Raw genomic sequence first — 13,968 nt, forward strand, 5'->3', positions numbered from 1 at the left:
TATTAACATTTAGTTGTGTGTGAAAACGCTCAGCAAACCAACGCTAACACGTTAGCTAAGTTAGCTAAATTCCAAAATATACTTATATGACTTATATTTTAACAGTTTAGACCTGTGCAACATTTCAATAATAAGTAATCACACCAACAACATGTCTAGCTCCTTATTTCTGATAAAAACCTGGATGAAACACATCAGCTCAGATGATGTGCTAGTTTAGCTAGCTAGATAGCAAGCTAAACTAGCGCCCTGCTAACGTGCGCTCCTCTCTCTCCATGTCAAACGTCAACACAGCACTGGCAGACCCACGGGCTGCCCGGTCATCCACCCTGGAGGCCGGGCATGAAGACACACACACACACACACACACACACACAGATTCTCCACCAGTCGTGTTTTCTCTGCAGCCCAGACTGTTGCGCTGCACTAGATCTCATTCATATTAAATATCCTCCGGCCTCAATACGAGTGGATCAAAGTTATGAAATGAAAACATCAGCGTTCACGCTCCACGATGTTCCTCCACTCAGTGAAGCGTCAGAGTTCCTTAATGAGCTCCAGCGACCCCAAACATGGGGCTGAACTCTTCATCAGGAGGTCTTCCTCACTCTCCATGTCCTCTACTCCCATGAATCCATAGCAGAGCCTCCGATGTGAAAGAGCAACGCCTTACAAGAGCATATACGTCCATTTCACATGTTTATAATACAATGCAACCAGAAATATTAACATAAACCAGAAATATGACTCCAGAGGGTCCGAAAGTGACTTGAGAGAGCTCCCCAAGTTATGAAAATATATATTTTCATATCCCTAGCTTGATGCCACACATGATTAGCGCACCTTTCAGAATCTGCCAATTGCGCCAAATCTCTTGTTAGATACTGGTCTCTTTGTATGTGGCCCAGTTAGATACTGGTCTCTTTGCATGTGGCCCAGTTAGATACTGGTCTCTTTGCATGTGGCCCAGTTAGATACTGGTTTCTTTGCATGTAGACCAGTATCTCTTTGCATGTGGCCCAGTTAGATACTGGTCTCTTTGCATGTAGACCAGTTAGATACTGGTCTCTTTGCATGTAGACATGTAGACCAGTTAGATACTGGTCTCTTTGCATGTGGACCAGTTAGATACTGGTCTCTTTGCATGTGGACCAGTATATCTCTTTGCATGTGGACCAGTATATCTCTTTGCATGTGGACCAGTTAGATACTGGTCTCTTTGCATGTGGACCAGTTAGATACTGGTCTCTTTGCATGTGGACCAGTTAGACACTGGTCTCTTTGCATGTAGACCAGTATATCTCTTTGCATGTGGACCAGTATTCTCTTTGCATGTGGACCAGTTAGATACTGGTCTCTTTGCATGTGGACCAGTTAGATACTGGTCTCTTTGCATGGGCCTGGTAGCAGCACCTCAGGTGTAATGGACCCGGCGGCTCGGGGCAGGCGGTGGAAGCCGTGATCCGAGAGCTGACAGATCAACGTAAATGCCAGCAGCTTTCTCCCGCAGGAGTCTGACTCAACGAGGAATGAAGCAAATGTGAGAATTAGTATTCCAGCAGAAGAAAGCCAAATGAAACCTTTTGGCTTTAAAGACCCAGAGTCCGCAGCTGATCTCCGACAGGCTCGATATACTGTGACGTGTAGACGTCCCACAAAACCACTAGGTATGGGATCCACGTCTGGATCAGGAAGTATGAAGACAGCAGAAGGTGAGTGGAGGTAGGGGACCGCTCACGTCCTTCTGTCCGCCAGGAGCAGCACCACCTCTGATCAATGAAAGGGTTCTGAGTTCTCAGCCGATTCCTTTGAAGACGACAAAGAAGTGTCCAGAGGACCGATGACGAGCCGCTGGTCTGAAGAGGTCCTTGTGGACAACCTTGCAGACTCAACACAGAGCACTCAGCGCCGCTCCCGCTGGTAATACTGCCACATGCGTGTTGAAGTACTTTCTCTTGTAAAGCCCTCGTGCTCTGGACTGATGACAATAACAGAGAAACACACCAGAGAAAAAGGCTCCAATCACTCAGAGAACGGGATTAGAAGAGCCTCGCATAAAAAAGATCACGAGCCGCCACGCCTCGTGATCTTTTTTATGCCGTTTATACTCTACTTCTTTGCAATTACAATATAAATGCTAATATTTGAAGTTGTGACCTTTGTGGGCGATATTATGGATTATTCAACATTTTTACAAGGAGCTGGAAATGCGGTGAAAGAGAAGCAGACGGACGTCTGATGCTAGAAACACGGGTCGAGTGAGAGGTCTTCTTCATGCAACCACTCTCAATGAACTCCTCCTCTGCAGATGGGAACTGATTGGATAAACAAAGACAAGTTTTTTTTAAACATTAATATGTTTTTCTGGAAACCCCTTTTGTTCATTTGTCAGAAGAAGTCAAACTTCTTTGAAGTTATTGAACAGACATACAAAAAGCTAAATGTTTGGATAGATGGTCCCACCTGACCACCTAAAGACTGGAAGCAGTACGATGCATCCGCTGACAGAGGTCAGACCAAGGTCAGACATCCTCTGGCACCAAAGGGGTTCTATGGTATCTTGTATGGACCTGTACTTGTACAGATCTGTTCTAGTCAGAAAGTCAAAGCGCTTTAACACGCATCACGTCTGAGGAGGAGAACCAGAACACGCATCACGTCTGAGGAGGAGAACCAGAACACGCATCACGTCTGAGGAGGAGAACCAGAACACGCATCACGTCTGAGGAGGAGAACCAGAACACGCATCACGTCTAAGGAGGAGAACCAGAACACGCATCACGTCTAAGGAGGAGAACCAGAACACGCATCACGGTGTTGGTCACCTGCAGCGTCCGTCTGCTGACTAACTGGGTTTGTCAGCAGAACCTGGAAGTCTCTGCTTTTAATTTGTTCCTCTAATATTTGCACTAAAGTGTTTTTATGTATGTTGTAAAGTCGTGCGAGAGAGTGAGATTGGCTACATAACTACATAACTCTTCCATCGGAACACAATGAGAACATGTTTAAAGGTACAGTTGGTCCGCCTCTCTGCCCGGCAGCAGCGCTGGAATCCAACACAAATCTTGTGCCAATGTAATTAAGTGCGTTCAGGCGTCTGTTTCTCAGAGCCTTCAGCGGCTCACGGAGACCTCGCCGAGCGTCTGTCGCCGCTCATCAGCGCCGAGTCCACTTCAGACTCAGGTGGGAGGCGCTCCATTAAAGAGCAGCAAGGGGCCTCCCCGCTAATTACAGAGCATCGATCTGCCGACAACAGACGGCTGATTTGGAACCCCTGCTGGTGGAAGAGAGACGGGGCTGGTGTGATGGAGAGAGAGAGACAAGGAGAGAGAGGGAGGGAGAGAGAGAGAGAGAGGAAGGGAGAGAGAGGGAGAGCGAGTGGCCAAGAGCTGTTGTTCCCAGTAAATCCATCTTATTGGATTTTAGCTGTGGGCATTCATCAGCCGCTACCATTGTGCTGAAAAACTTTAATAACAGCTCACCTGCCAACACAAACACAGCGTGCCGAAGCCTTTGTGGGTCCAGACTGAGGGATTCTAGTGGAAGTGTTCATTTTGTAGTGGAAGGTTGTGGAACAAGCGCTTCTGAAAGGCTCCAATTACACTCAGGTCTCATAGAAAGACCAGGATGAAGAGACGCAGAGTAGGAATCATGTACCTGTGCGGGTTATGTTGCCTTGTTATGTTGCCTCCTTATGTTGCCTTGTTATGTTGCCTCCTTATGTTGCCTTGTTATGTTGCCTCCTTATGTTGCCTTGTTATGTTGCCTCCTTATGTTGCCTTGTTATGTTGTCACGTCTTGGTTAGTCCACAGTTTTTGCAATACAATGTTGCAATACAATGTTGCACTACGTTGTTGCGCTACGTTGTTGCGCTACGTTGTTGCGCTACGTTGTTGCGCTACGTTGTTGTGCTACGTTGTTGTGCTACGTTGTTGTGCTACGTTGTTGCGCTACGTTGTTGCGCTACGTTGTTGCGCTACCTTGTTGTGCTTTGTTGTTGCATTACGTTGTTGCGCTACATTGTTGCGCTACGTTGTTGCGCTACGTTGTTGCGCTACGTTGTTGCGCTACGTTGTTGCGCTACGTTGTTGCGCTACGTTGTTGTGCTTTGTTGTTGCATTACGTTGTTGCATTACGTTGTTGCGCTACGTTGTTGCATTACGTTGTTGCATTACGTTGTTGCGCTACGTTGTTGCATTACGTTGTTGCATTACGTTGTTGCATTACGTTGTTGCGCTACGTTGTTGCATTACGCAGGTTTCTAATCCGCCGTTAGCCGCGTGGCTTTGTTTCTGTCACACGAGGCTGATATCAAACGTATTTCTGAAACGTATTTTTTGGGTTCAGAAACGGTGAAATTCAATGAGTGCTGTGGTTTGTAAGAACAAACAATAGCAACAGTGTTTCTGGTGACTGGCAATCACTTTCAAAAGCTTCCAGAGACTCTCCCAGCCTCATACGAGACGCGGGGCAGCTCCCTGTCACCGTTACTGCTGTCAGTGTTCACAAAAATCAATTGCCGATGAAACAGCAGACTGAGCCAAGCGGCTCGTTGCTCCTAACAAGTCTCCTCTGACTCGCCGTCTCGGCTCCAGATGCAACAGGTCGGCGGCCGCTTCCAAATACTGTCACCTTTAACGTTAATTAGTCTGATCTGGGATTTAAAAGGCATCTGTCTCATATGCAGCATTCACCCACGCTGAGCCAAACAATGCACACACCAACACGGATCATTAACTTAATATACACCAATGCAGAATACAGATGATTCTAAAAATAACATTTTATTTGACTTTCTTAGAGATCTGGTGTTAATCTGCAGCTAATTCAAATGTTTCCTGCCATGTTTCTCTTCACTTCTATTCTCAGAAACATCTTCTGCGTGAAGGCCCCTGATGGTATGATGAACAACAGAATAGCTGCTCGCATGAAGAGGCTGAGAGGAAATATATTTATAACGTCACTTTGGAGCTTGTGTGCCTGTCAGTTCAACACTTTTTGCCGGTGACAAAGACAGACATCCGGTTCAATGGAAATTCATCTTTTGTGACAACTAGACAGCTAAAAATACAACAGTGAGAAGTCAACTCTCTGAGGATCAAGTCAGACATGTCATCCTCCGTGAACAAACGCTTACAGGAGCATTTCATGGCACACTCTTCTTCAAGAAACACTCAATCCAGGAGCCACTTCTGATCACAGATGCATCACCTGTGGGTTTGACAGGTGGCTGTCAACAGTTTGCTTCTGCAGGAAGAAGAGTTCCTTAACCGTCCGTCTATTACACGTTAGATTGCACAAACCTTTCACAGCAGCACATATAATTACATCGCCGAGCTGCAGCCGTATGCTCGGAGAGTTTTTGGTCAAATCGGTGAAATGCACATCTTTTGGCTGAGCGTAGAGATTGAAGGAAAGCAATAGAGGGACAAGAAGCAGAGTATTCCTGTGGAACTGGAACATCAGAAGAGATTATGTTGCAGGAACGATCTGGGACGTTTATATGATGGATTATTGTTCCATCAGCATGTTGCTGGCAAACTATCAACTTTTTACAAATATGATTCAAGTCGATGTTATTAAAGTTAAAGTATCAGTGGAAACATGCAGCTCAACGTGTGACAATGCAGTCCAGTCGCCCGGAGAAAATGTTGGCATTGTATGTTTCTGCAGACCAGCGATGCACGTATACTGTTTCGCTGCGCTGGTACGTTAGCTTGTACGTTAGCTGGTACGTTAGCTAGTATGTTAGCTGTTTCGCTACGCTGGTACGTTAGCTGGTACGTTAGCTAGTACGGTAGCTGTTTCGCTACGCTGGTACGTTAGCTGGTACGTTAGCTGGTACGTTAGCTGGTACGTTAGCTGTTACGTTAGCTGGTACGTTAGCTAGTACGTTAGCTGTTACGCTAGCTGGTACGTTAGCTGTTACGCTAGCTGGTACATTAGCTGGTACGTTAGCTGGTACGTTAGCTGTTACGTTAGCTGGTATGTTTACTGTTACGCTAGCTTATACGTTAGCTAGTACGTTAGCTGTTACGTTAGCTGGTACGTTAGCTGTTACGCTAGCTGGTACGTTAGCTAGTACGTTAGCTGCTACGTTAGCTGGTACGTTAGATGGTACGTTAGCTGTTACGTTAGCTGGTACGTTAGCTGGTACGTTAGCTGGTACGTTAACTGTTACATTGTTGCGCTGCGCTGTTACTACACTACACTGTTATGCAACGTTCTTATGCAACGGTTGCGTTACGGTTTTTGCGTTGCGGTTGTTGCGTTGTGGTTGTTGCGTTGTGGTTGTTATGTTGCGGTTGTTGCGTTGTGGTTGTTGCATTGTGGTTGTTGTGATTGTTATGTTATAGTTGTTGCGGTTGTTGCGCTACGGTTGTTGCGTTGTGGTTGTTATGTTGCGGTTGTTGCGTTGTGGTTGTTGCATTGTGGTTGTTGTGATTGTTATGTTATGGTTGTTGCGGTTGTTGCGCTACGGTTGTTGCGTTGTGGTTGTTATGTTGCGGTTGTTGCGTTACGGTTGTTGTGTTACAGTTGTTGCGGTAGTTGCGTTGTGGTTGTTGCGTTACGGTTGTTGCGTTGCGGTTGTTACGTTGCGGTTGTTGCGTTGCGGTTGTTATGTTGCGGTTGTTGCGTTGTGGTTGTTGCATTATGGTTGTTATATTACGGTTGTTGCGTTACGGTTGTTGTGTTACGGTTGTTGCAGTTGTTGCGTTACGGTTGTTGCAGTTGTTGCGTTACGGTTGTTGCGTTGTGGTTGTTATGTTGTGGTTGTTGCGTTACTATTGTTAACATGAGTAGTCAAGTTGTTATATTATGCTTATTAAGAAAACATGTTACATCACGCTTGTTACGTCACGTTGATGCAGTGTTGCATTATGGTTGTTATACTACAATGGTCTTTTTTCAAACCTTAACCAAGTAGTTTTGTTCAAACTAACCAATCATTTCACACCGTTAACCATGTTGTACGTTTCTGCCAACGTGGAACTCGGTCGTTATGAACCGTATTCATAAAACCTATTTCTGGTTCAGAGACATCAACATCCAATGCATCCCTTGGTCTGCAGGAATGTGCGACGCCAACATTGTTCCTGGTGACGGTCATGACTGAGGGAGTGCCGGGGCGGGCAGATCTTGAGCAAACACACATGCCAGCTATCAGCCGCGTCGTGGAAGTGTGTTTTCCACTTGTTTTCCTCCTCAGTGTCTCTAACGTGATCATCTCGTCCTCACCGCCTTCAACGGATTTATTATAGCGAGCACCAAGACGGGAACAGATATGTGACAAATTAAAGACAAATCCCAAATAAATGGCACGAACTCACCAGATCCGCTCTGATTGCAGATTGGATTCTAAGAGTGTCTGATGAGCGGCGTTCTTCCAAAAGATAATTCTTCATCTGGTGTCTTGATTTTTGTAATTTCTGTATAATTTAGCAATACTGATTCCGGCATTTGTGTGTCTGCAGCTTAGAGGCTATACGGGACATAATAGGCCCGCTAGGAAAACAAGGCAACATATTGTCTTCCACAACAATGGCTCAGCACCGTCCTCGGGGGAGAATCCTGCCGCCTGTGCAGAAACGTTGTGGAAGTGATGTTCTTGGTCATTTGCATAGAGAGCAGAAAGCAACAATGTGATCACCAGTTTTCAGTGGAGAGTCTGAGACGAGCGCACAATCTGGACACATGTAGCCTCGTTAAAGCAATGTCTCTCACACACACACACACACACACACACACACACACACACACACAGGGCTGTCAGACCTTGCTGTTCTCACAGAGGCTGAACGCGGAGCAGGAAGAGGAAGTGTTGGGGAGCACAATATGCCGTGAGGCAGCACAACGCTTCTGAACTGTCAGGTCAAACTTTTGAGAAAAGCATTCCTTTGTGCACGTTTTTATTTGAAGCATCTTTACTTTGTAGACGAGTATGAGCTCTGAAGGAAGCTCACAGATTCCAAAAAGTATTGTTGTAGTCACAGACTGTGTTTTAGAAGAGACTGAGGAGGAGGGACTTAGAGACCCCGTATACGTCTCTGGTAGAGACCTGTCAATCACCTGTAGCCCCGCCCTAAAGAGTCCCCTGCTTTATGGTCTGTTTGACTCTAAATGACCATCATTTACTAAATGAACATCATGCTGTATTGAAGAAGACTTGAAACTAGAGATTGAGACATAAACTCATGTTTACAATGTTTACTGAGGGAATACATCAAGAGAAGTAGAGTCATTTATATAGACTTCTATACAACCAGAGGAGTCGCCCCCTGGTGAGACTATAAACTCCTCTCATTTAGACTCTTTAGGATTCACCAGAGGGGCGTTTACTGACCTATTTTTTTCAGAGAACTAAACGCTAACATTTGTTCAGACCTGATTTCAAACATGTAACCCAAAACGTGTACAGACAGCTGACGTTAGAGTCAAACACAGACGGACATGCAGGCTGCAGCGGGTTATTGGTTCCGTTTCATGAACTCCATATCTCCCAAACGGCTCTCTGTTTGATTCGACAACACTGATCACACCCAGAGAGCGAGGGAACATCCTGTCTGACAGAAGACACACGATCAAGCCTGACGCTGTTTGCTACACTGTTACCAAAAAACAACACGGCGCTGTAATTAAATCCATTGTGATGTAATTATAAAAGAAACAAAACATCTTGTATCCTGTTTTAATTGCTCTGCGCTCTCTCGGCACACTTCCTCGTTGCAGCCCTTCCTGATGCGTGACCCAGGAATAATGCCAGTGCATTTGGTGATGAAAATGAAAACAAGTCGCATCATTGTTTACCGCCACTCAGGGCCGTGTTTGAGATTTCCAAGAGGGATCCGAGTCCCCGAAGGGGCCGCGTTGTGTTGCGTAATTGTGACAGAATCACACGAAACAGTAAAGACAAATGCAGCTTCTTCTCTCCATGAAACACAAAGACTGATTCCTTCATTTCTGTTCATTTTCTCATTAGTCCTGTAAACGAGGAGTTTCATCCAGCTATGTGTGTGTGTGTGTGTGTGTGTGTGTGTGTGTGTGTGTGTGTGTGTGTGTGTGTGTGTGTGTGTGTGTCAACATGAGCATCAGTCACCTGCACAAAGAGAACCGTTTCCAAAGATCTAATCAGCTCTCGGTTAACTAATTGGAGCAGCCGCACTTTTATGTATTTATGTGTCTTTACTTCACTTCAATATTCACAGAGAGCCGAACGAATCCTGCTTCCTAACATTATCGTGGAGGACACACACACAGACACACACACACACACACACACACACACGCACACACACACACACACACACACACAAAGAAAAGGAACCAGACATTGAGAACACAAAGAAATGTCCTCTAACCTCAGCGTCATTAAAGCTGCAAAGAAACTGCATTCCCCAGAAGTAGAGGTCGCCCCGTGCAGGAACCAGGATTACATGTAATCCTGTTCTGAGGCGTCGGAGGGAACGTCTCCTCTGAAGCCGCGTAACAAGGTGAGTGGCTGAGACTGAACCCTCAGCCTCCAGGTCTGAGCCCCGCAGAGTCAGATCAAAGACGACCGGTTGCTAGTGGGTCCACGAAGCTGTCTGTAAGGGGCGGGGGGATCTGTGTGGTGGACTGATGGGTGACGACACAATGAGCTACTGGGAACAGACCAGTAACGGCCCCTACCCTACATCACATGTATGCATTGTCTTTTGAGTCACTAACCTGGTGTTAAGGGACCTACAGGACCACTAACCTGGTGTCAAGGGACCTAGAGGCCACTAACCTGGTGTCAAGGGACCTAGAGGCCACTAACCTGGTGTTAAGGGACCTAGAGGCCACAAACCTGGTGTTAAGGGACCTAGGGTACCACTAACCTGCTGTTAAGGGACCTAGAGGACCACAAACCTGGTGTTAAGGGACATAGAGGACCACAAACCTGGTGTTAAGGGACATAGAGGCCACTAACCTGGTGTTAAGGGACCTAGAGGACCACTAACCTGGTGTTAAGGGGACCTAGAGGACCACTAACCTGGTGTTAAGGGACCTAGAGGACCACAAACCTGGTGTTAAGGGACATAGAGGCCACTAACCTGGTGTTAAGGGACCTAGAGGACCACTAACCTGGTGTTAAGGGGACCTAGAGGCCACTAACCTGGTGTTAAGGGACCTAGAGGACCACTAACCTGGTGTTAAGGGGACCTAGAGGCCACTAACCTGGTGTTAAGGGACATATAGGCCACTAACCTGGTGTTAAGGGACCTAGAGGCCACAAACCTGGTGTTAAGGGACCTAGAGGACCACTAACCTGGTGTTAAGGGACCTACAGGACCACTAACCTGGTGTTAAGGGGACCTAGAGGCCACTAACCTGGTGTTTAGGGACCTAGAGGCCACTAACCTGGTGTTAAGGGACATAGAGGCCACTAACCTGGTGTTAAGGGACCTAGAGGCCACTAACCTGGTGTTAAGGGACATAGAGGCCACTAACCTGGTGTTAAGGGACCTAGAGGACCACTAACCTGGTGTTAAGGGGACCTAGAGGACCACTAACCTGGTGTTAAGGGACATAGAGGCCACTAACCTGGTGTTAAGGGACCTAGAGGCCACTAACCTGGTGTTAAGGGACATAGAGGCCACTAACCTGGTGTTAAGGGACATAGAGGACCACTAACCTGGTGTTAAGGGACATAGAGGCCACTAACCTGGTGTTAAGGGACATAGAGGCCACTAACCTGGTGTTAAGGGACATAGAGGACCACTAACCTGGTGTTAAGGGACATAGAGGCCACTAACCTGGTGTTAAGGGACATAGAGGCCACTAACCTGGTGTTAAGGGACATAGAGGACCACTAACCTGGTGTTAAGGGACCTACAGGACCCCTAACCTGGTGTTAAGGGACCAGAGAGATGTCTATAAAAGTGCAGACAACCAAAGTCACAGAGTGTGTAATCACATGAGGGCATGAGGAATTTCTCCAAATGTCAGAGTGTTAATTAAAACTTTGAAATAGCTGCAAACTGATTTATTGACACGGTGAGCGTGTTGTGATGCAGACGTTATCTTCACCACACCGTATCACAGGAGCTGGTGATGAAACATGCACACTGATCTGCTCTCTTTCATTAATGAGGTGCTTTGATTCAAAATGGATCTGACTACTTCCTGGGTGTCCCTTGAAGATACGGCTTGCCCAAAAGGTCTGATAGTAAAGATATACTCATGAATGAGTCAATACAGCTCCGCAGCTTTGACATGGTAGTGTCAGAGGGATCTTGTCCACTCTTCTTGTGCTGCACACAAACATCTGGCCAGCTGTTAAAGCGCCACCATGATGTCATCGTCTCTCGCCGCTCAGGGACATCAATATATTCCTTTGATCAAGGTTTTTTTGTTTTTCTTTCTCGGGCTTGTTGAATGCGTCTTCCAAACACCTTTGTGATGGAAATGAATAATGAGCTTCTCCAGAGCGGGTTAATCAAACCGATTGTTCTCAAAGAATGAAGCCGACGTGAAAGGAAGCTGATTGATCGCAGGGAGAGAAGAAGACTTGGAGTCCCTTCCTTTCCTTGCAGGCCCATCCTCGTTTCCTTTCCTCGAGACAGGAAGTGATTTATTCTGACAGCTCCTCTCGTTGAGTTTTATTTCATCCAAACGAAGGAAGTCTTTGTTGTGAGCGATGAGGAAAGAGGAGGCAAGTAAAGAACAATAGGAAGTAAGGAATAAACTCATTTAGCGTAAACACACACGAGAGCCGGTTTATGAGCGGCTCGTTCATCTGGTTTCAGACACGAGTTATGATCATAGGAGCAGGTCTGCTATATATATATATATATATATATATATATATATATATATATATATATATATATATATATATATGTATATACATACATATATATATATGTATTTATATATATGTATGTATTTATATATATGTATATATATATATATATATATATATATATATATATATATATATATATATATATATATGTATATATATACAGCAGATAGGCTGGATGAGACGGTCTCGACCTTTAGTCGACCTCTCTTTAGATCCAGTTCCTTCAGCTGATTATTGTTATTCCATTGCCCTGCAGGCGGTCCAGAGAGGGAAACGTCTCGTGTACGCAACGCCTCCGCTGTTTATCGTGCACCCGGCACCTGAACGGCTTCACGGTCTCGAGGGTCTCGGGGTCTCGAGGGTCTCGAGGGTCTCGGGGTCTCGAGGGTCTCGAGGGTCTCGGGGTCTCGAGGGTCTCGGGGTCTCGAGGGTCTCGAGGGTCTCGAGGGTCTCGGGGTCTCCAGGGTCTCCAGGGTCTCGGGGTCTCAAGGGTCTCCAGGGTCTCGGGGTCTCGGGGTCTCGAGGGTCTCGGGGTCTCCAGGGTCTCGGGGTCTCCAGGGTCTCCAGGGTCTCGGGGTCTCCAGGGTCTCCAGGGTCTCGGGGGTCTCGGGGTCTCGGGGTCTCGGGGTCTTGGGGTCTTGGGGTCTCGGGCGCACGGATCCACGGTGGTTTAGACCAGCGCCGCTGCGTCTTAATCCTTTCAGCGCTAAGCTCGGTGGGAAACTCTGCAGAGGAGATTCAGATATCAAGTGTTGAGACCAGATTTACGCGTTCAGACGGGCCGCTGCAGACAGCTAATCGTTAGCCGGTTAGCCTCCATTATGGGCTGGGATCCGGGCCTGGTGATAAAGGAGCAGAGGACTGGGCTCACGGCTTAATGCTCCACAGATCAGAGCAGGATTTACAGGCCTCCTTTCTCCATGAAGACCAGCAGACAAAGCTGGGAGCAATGAAGCCTCCGAGCCCATCGCAGGGAGTCCAGAACTACACCAAGCAGACATAAATCACAGCACGCAGCTGATTGGATGATACATAAAAAGGGGGCGGGGCTTGGGGTTTACAGCCTTATCTAGTTTCCTTTGAAGACTTTTGCAGGAAGCCGGAGGATCAGCTGATCAGTCTGAGTCTGAGCTGCTGAGTTTATACCGTTTATGTGTCGAGTCTTCACGACTGCAGCCGGGATTCTGCTCATAAAGTTCACAAAAAAAGAATCAAAATGGACAAACTTGAGGTCTCCAAAGAATGATTGATTGTTTCAGGACTAAATCAACGTCATTCACACGAGGCGGGACGTGATCTAAAAAAGGCGGGAAAGAGAGGCTCAAGAGAGAAAAAACAAGCTATTTTGTAGCGCCGGTGATTAGCTGCTACGCTGCTAATTATCAATTAGTTGACTGAAAAGGCCGGACCCCCTCGTCCTGGTCCGGGTAACGGATGAGTCCATGCAGGTCTGACATGGAGGCCCCGTTCCTTCTGGACCCCCTGCGGGTCAAACTCCTTGTGAAGCCAAGAGGCGACGACGTCTTAGCGCCGTGTGACATCATCCAGAGAGATTTGAGCTCACACACACACACACACACACACACACACACACACACACACACACACACACACACACACACACACACACTGGTGTGAATGGCTCCTCTGTGATCCGGGCCAAGGATCTGCCAGCCCCCCCTTTGTGCGCTCAACGGGCTCGGCCGCGTTCTTTCGGCCCTAATGGTCGTGGTCGGCCACAAAGGCGGCGTGGAGATTCGCCAAGAATAATGACACTCCCTTGAGTCGGCCCTCAGGAGCCACGAACAGAACGCTTTAAAAGGAGAACCCCGTCCAGGGACGAGTCCCCGTGACCCCTCTGCCTCCTCCTTAGACTCAGGTCTCAAGGAGCTGCTCTTTCCAGCTTTTCATCACCAAACAAACAAACAGGAGAGCAGAGACTACGAAGACCACCAGTGCAGAGGAAGTGAGGAGGAGGCGAGGAGGAGAGAAGGAGATGGAAAGGAGGAGAGAAGAAGGCAAGGAGAAGGCGAGAAGAAGCCGATGATCTCCTCCCTGAGGAGCAGCGACTACGAAGACCACCAGTCTAGCAGAGAAAGTGAGGAGGAGGCGAGAAGGAGACAAGAAGGAAGCGAGG

The sequence above is a fragment of the Taurulus bubalis genome (assembly GCF_910589615.1).
Source record: "Taurulus bubalis genome assembly, chromosome: 1".
Classification (NCBI taxonomy): Eukaryota; Metazoa; Chordata; class Actinopteri; order Perciformes; family Cottidae; genus Taurulus; species Taurulus bubalis.